This window comes from Coffea arabica, chromosome 4c (assembly GCF_036785885.1).
Source record: "Coffea arabica cultivar ET-39 chromosome 4c, Coffea Arabica ET-39 HiFi, whole genome shotgun sequence".
Classification (NCBI taxonomy): domain Eukaryota; kingdom Viridiplantae; phylum Streptophyta; class Magnoliopsida; order Gentianales; family Rubiaceae; genus Coffea; species Coffea arabica.
The window spans coordinates 46,595,645-46,602,136 of NC_092316.1; the positions used below are offsets into that span (position 1 = coordinate 46,595,645).

The 6,492-nt window shown below is 33.4% G+C and overlaps 1 pseudogene; it reads right to left on the reverse strand.

The window, feature by feature from the left end:
- Window positions 1–4,163: 4,163 nt before the first annotated feature.
- LOC113739221 (flotillin-like protein 4) lies at window positions 4,164–6,249 on the reverse strand (annotated as a pseudogene).
- Between the last annotated feature and the right edge of the window lie 243 nt (window positions 6,250–6,492).

Genomic DNA, 6,492 nt, shown 5'->3' on the forward strand with positions numbered 1-6,492 from the left:
GAGTTATTATACAATTATTTGAATTAGAGTTACAAATGAATTATTTGTTCCAATGGGGAATTAATTGAGTCTTTATAATCCATTCAAATGTGGATTAATTTTTTAGGTTACAAATTCTACTAATTGACAACAATTTAATATGGAAAAACCGTTACACATGTTCAACCCCTTTTTCTTAAGGTTTTGTAGCCTATAAATAGTGAAATTCTTTGGAGAATTTTGAGACACACTTCTCTCAACAAAAGATCATTCTAAATACTATTTTCCTCACACTCATTTCTTTCTCCCTTATTCTATTTTCTTTGGGCAAAGTAAGATATTGGGAAGCTTCTGCTTCTCTTGGTTGTGCAGATCAAAGGGAAGCAACAACTATAGAGTTGGGCTGTTGTATCCTGGAGGCGGCGCGCTAGACCTTCTGCATCGGTTTAAAAATACCGTAGGGGCGCATATCGTCTTAAAGAGAGCGTTCAACGCGCCTCAGCCCTACCGAACTTTTTAGTAGCTGTCAATTCAAGGTGGTCAGATTGAAGATCAAAAGTTGCTCATCCAATAATTTTAAGATCTAGTTCGCGCATCAACTCATGCCAAAATAACTTTTGATGGTACAAATTATTTGCATTTATTAATGCAATATTGAGGTATGAGATTTTGTTAATTTCTTTGTTAAATCTTACCAGAGAAATTACTATTACTTATATGATTAATTTGGTCTAGAACCAACAATTTTAAGATGATCAGCCTCTTCACATAAATACTACAAGAAATTTGGCCTTTTGTGACAATAGTATCAGTGACAATGAAAAACTTGTCGTAATTGACCCAATTCAGTGATGACTTTTGATGTCGTCACAGATGACCTCACATAGACTTATCATCAGTGACAACATGGGATTAGTCGTCACAACATGGGTAGCGCGCAACCTGTTGGTGTGGCGGGAAATTATCTTTGTGACAATTTGGGAAAATGTTGTACTAAAATGGTCCATATAGTGACAACTTTCAACATCATCATTGTCACTCTACCAATTTAGAGGTAGTGACAACAATTAGTTGTCACTGTCTAAAGTATTTGTTCCTAAATCACTTTCATTAATTCTACTATGCCACCCTAACTTTTACGATTTAGTCTCAAATGTGATAAAAAAAAGTTTTATTAATTCTATTATGACACCTTAACTTTTGTAATTTAGCCCCATATGTAGTACACCAATTTCTTTAATTCTATTATTACACCCTAACTTTTGCAATTTAGCCCCATATTTAATTCACAAATTTCATTAAGTCAACTATAGCACTCTAACTTTTACAATTTATCCCCATATGTAATACACGAATTTTATTAATTCTGTTAGGGCACCCTATGGTGTTGCAATTTAGCCCTTTTTTCTATTAGCATAATACAGAAGGTATCTTAATAAATTATGTATACATATTTTATAATTTTTCCAAATTTAGGTAATAATTTGTTATAAATCTAATAAAATTTCATACATTCCCTATTTATCCTGATGACAACATGGTGGAAAATTAATAAATAACACAATCTCAAAATAGAGGTCGTTAATAGTAGAATTTAACAATAACTGAATATGAAATTAAGTCTAATCCTAACATTTGCATGATCAAAAGTTGTTACTAATTATAATAGTCACATTTATCATTTATGAATTGGTACTTATACCAAATACATTTAGCGTTTCATACATGTATTTGTAAACTATTTTGCTTGTTCAATCAACTAATTCGATCATCAGGTTTTGTTAGACTATAAGTCATATATAATTGATAGCACCAAAAAATGAGTACCGAAAAGATTTGGATTAAAAGAATGTTTATTTTTTTTGAATCATAAATATATTTCTAACAACATTTTTAGTTTTTGTACTATTTTATTATATAATAAATTAGAAAGAGTCCTATATTAGTTAAAAATGCTAAAAATTTTTGTCCAAACACACTAAATTTTCATATTCTATTATTTTAATACAACTTGAGAGTGAAAAAAAAACAATAGAAAAACTTAATTACATAACATAAAGTTGAGAAAAAGAAAAAATAGAGAGATAGGAGAAAGAACGAAGAAAGCGTGAATTTTTTGCATCTAAATAAGAAGAAGGCGTGTTATTTATACATTCAGAACTAAGAGCGACAAATTGAAAAATTCAAGAGGCGTGGCACGCTGAAAGAGTTTTAAGGAAACGACATCGTTGCTTCATTAGTATGCACTTTATGTCCAAAACACTTAGCCAAAATTTCAGACATCTCCTCTCCCTCTCTTTACCCTCCTCACTTCACCGAATGTACTACTCTGTATCAAGCTCGCACTACCAAATCCATCCATGAACTAGAGTTTTCGATGGTCTTCCATAAACAATTAGTGCAAGCACTTTCAATTTGGGTAACTTTGTTGAGCTCGCACCACCAACATCCCTAATTCGGCTGTTGCATTGGCTTGGTGGCAAGAAATTAGAAATTAGGGCTTGAAATTTTGGGTGAAAGCTGGAGTTTAGAGCTTGAAGCTTGGGGAAAACAGGAAGTTAGGGATTGAAGGCATAGTTTGAGGTAATTTCAATATTTGTGTCTAATTTTGCATTGCATGGTAGGGATGTTCATGGCTATGGCTATGCACCTTCTCTGTTTCTTGTCAAATTTAGTTTTTAGGTTCTTGAATCCCTTTTTGTTCTGGTTTTATAGATTTGTTGGATTGTCATGAATTGATTCTTTGTTAGTGACTTTTGACTAGACTCCTGTGAATCTTGATTTGGGTTTTGGCAAAATTTGGTCAAATTTCTCATGTCTCTTTGGAAGTGCTATTTTTAATTGAAAAGAATAATAAATGAGCTAGTCCATTTTGGCTTTTTATGAAATCTAAAATTCGAGTTTTTAAAGAGGTGAACGCTTCAGTTCTGATTTGGTTTTTTGGTAAAAGCAAGAAAGATTGTTGCTTTTTCATCCTTTTGTGGAGTTGGAGATGATTTGAGTTCGTGGACTCGAGGAACTGGAGGTTGGTTTAATGTGTTGAGGTTGTTCGATGGCTGTGGAAGATTTGGTTGAGATGAAATTCAGGCTTGCTGATGGTAGTGACATTGGACCAAGCAAGTTTAGTCCTTCTACAATCGTGTTATCTCTAAAGGAAAAGATAACTTCTTTATGGCCCAAAGGTTATAGTTTACTGAAATCTACACAAAAGTGCTAATTTTGCTGTACTTCATATTCCAATTCTTTTGTTTATTTATACTTTGATGTTTTGTATTGTGTTCTATCTAAGCTATGAAAATTTGTCTACCCTTTTGTAGATATATATTGTAGCCAATTTTGCTATCTTCAAAATCTGGTGTTGTTTTGTTTACTTCGCTGTCATGATTTTCCATTTTGACATGTTTGCAAGATGTTTCTCGATAAAGGATTACCTTATGTGATTCATAAGTTAATTTTTTGTTCTTTGGCTTGTTTAATCTTGTTCCTACTAAGACTTCTGCCTATAACTTTCTATGGTATGACACCCAAGTTCGTTTCATAAATAGTTAAGCTAATTTCTCCAAATCTTTTAATACATTATTTGCATTTTCAGTTTTCTTGTCTGACTTAAAACTTTACTGATTTAACCTCCTAGCTGCAAATCACTCGCCCTTCAGGCACAGGCTGATGCACACAAAAGGAAATGTAGACATACAACCAAAATGAGTGACAGTGGGGAGGTGGCAAGTTAACCCATGTGTCTTAAGTTGAAGCAAATAAAAGGAAACTCAAACTATCTTGCCTTCCTTTAGCCACTGAAATTACTCTACCATCTTTAGCACTGTACTTCCCAAATCCATGTTAGACAAGAAGTAATATTTAAGCACCTAAAATTCCTTCATTAATAAAACCTGAAAGCAGATATCTAAAGTTGTAGACTTCATCTTTAGTGGTCCTGCTAACCTGGGACTTAAAATTCTTTCTTTTATTTCAATTAAAATTTCAAGAACAAGGTCTTCCATAGTAAGTTATTGGTGTGGTAGATTCATAAGGTAATTTTACAAAAAAAATTTTTGTGGGAATGCTGAAAAACATAAATTGAAATCACAAAATGAACTTAATCAGACATGGATGACCATTCTACTGCAATCCAGCAGTGATAAAATTTTTCATCAAATATGTACTAGAATAACAAGTAAATTCTTCTAACAAGAACAATGAAATGAGTAACTGTCTAGAAGCTTATTGTTGGAAAATCTCCACCTAAGAAACTGCACTATAACAAACAACTGTCCTGATATCCAATTCTCTGGCTGGTTTGTTATAGCCTTGCCTGCACCAGGACTAGGTAGACTGCCCATCCAAGCCGGAGGCAACATACTGGTGTGCTCGTGCACAGTCTGGAACAAAGGTGGCAATGCATCATAAACTAATGTTGTTTCTTTCATGGCTGAATTTGTAGCACCTGATCCATCTCTGGCCTCTCCATTCGACACACTAATCTTAGGTTGTAGTCCTTGGATCGCCTCAGCATTGATTTTGGCAATGTCCTTGAACATGCCACTTTCAATCATCAGACAATCTCTTAAAAGCATTGTAGTTTCCACCCAATGATGTCAATAAGGTGTGGATTTTGAATCCTTGTGCTTCTGCAAGAGCCTTCATTCCTTTAGCTTCTTTCTTTTTTGCATAAAGTTCTACATCTACAGCTTGTTGAATTGCATATAGTTGAGCTTCTGCTGCCACTTTTTGAGCTTCTACAACCTTTTGTCTCTCGTATAGCACTGCCTCAGATTCCTTTTGCTTCTTGTAGAGAACTGAATTTGCCTCTTGAACCTTAATCTCATAATCAACAGTAGCCTTGCTGAGTTGTTTAGCCTTTAGTTGCTCAGTCTTGGCCAATGCATTTTTCCTCTCAACTTCTTTTTGTAACTCTGCCTCCCTAATAGCTACAGCTTTTTCAGCCTCCACTTCAGCCATCTTTGCCTGCTAAGCCCATCCAGCCTTTCTGGTAGCTAGAAGAGCATTGGCTTCAACAACATTAGCCTCCCTTTGATTCTCAACAAAAGGTTGTTCATCCAACTAGCAACATCAGCACCATTTCATGCTTCAACTGGTGGCCAAAGAAGCTTAAATAACCAGTTCTCTTCTCCATTTTCAAGTTAAGGAGCTTGAGAGAAGATTAATTGAAGAGCAGGAACACAACTTAGAGGCTATTTCACTTTGTCAAATGGTGATGCTTACTCTCTTTCATATGTTTCTTCCACAAAGAATTTTAGAAAATACATATTCATTCCCTTGCTCCTCTTTGAGCATATCTATAGATATTACAAATAAAGTGCAATTATGCAATTGACTTTCCAATATTTTAGATTACACACAACTTGTTAACTACTTAGACATTTAACATTCAAAGGCAAGAACTTTTCCAAGTTATTTTTCTCATTGTGGTTTAAGTTACTTGGACCCTTTTCGTTCTTTGAAAACTAGACCATATTGTTTTAATATGAAAATTATTTTAAGTTTCCAATATTGTTTTAAAACAGCCACAAATCCTTTCGATCCTGTTTTTGACCTAGAAATAGATGTCAAAGTTGAGTTATATATTGGAATTCAGTTATTTTTATCACAAACTCAATAACCAAAAGTAGTAGCTGAAAGAAAATGCTCTCATTTATAAACATTTGACTATATATGATCACGTATAGATTAATTGTAACCAAAATTTCATCAAAAATAGGATCAACACCTCTATGTCCTCTTACTTTCATTTGCGCCTTGTTTGCAAACTCAAAAAGAAAGCATATACAAGAAACATGGTCAGGATGCATTGGAAATTCTGAAAAGTAAATATCACTTCAAATTGTAACATTATGTGAAGTATGTGTACAAAAAACCAAACCAAGATACCCAAACTAATTTGAAGTATCTTAAAGCATTGTTGTGTATGACTATTCATTCAAATTTAGTCATATAAGGTTGTAATAGCATATTTTCTGACTAAAGTCTATTCTAATGCATATAATACTTTATTTTCAATGTAGTCCAATTTGATATTGATCATGAGGAGGCTGTTGGATATAATGATAGAGATGGTTGAAGTCTGACATTGGTGATGCAATCTATACGTTAGTTTAGAAATCTAGTACTCTATTTTTTGGGAAGGATATGTATTAGCCGTTAATGCTTGAACTGATTTGTGGGCTTTGGGACCCAATATTTTTGGTTGACTTCTAGTTTGATGAATTTACAGATATTTGTGGCTCTATATATATTAATTTGTGACTTCATTCTACATTAATTTTGCCTTTTGTCAAATTGAATGTTCTGCTATAATTTATTGGAAATGTTATATTCGTAATGGTTACAAAGCTGATTTACAAGTTCATTAAGTGATGACTATTCTTGTCACTAAATAATGGGACTGATAGTGACAAACTCAGGTCATCACTGTAGACTTAAAATTTGTGACGACTTTTGCTATATCTATGACAAAAATATATGTGAAATAGTAACAAGAAAAGTCATCACAGA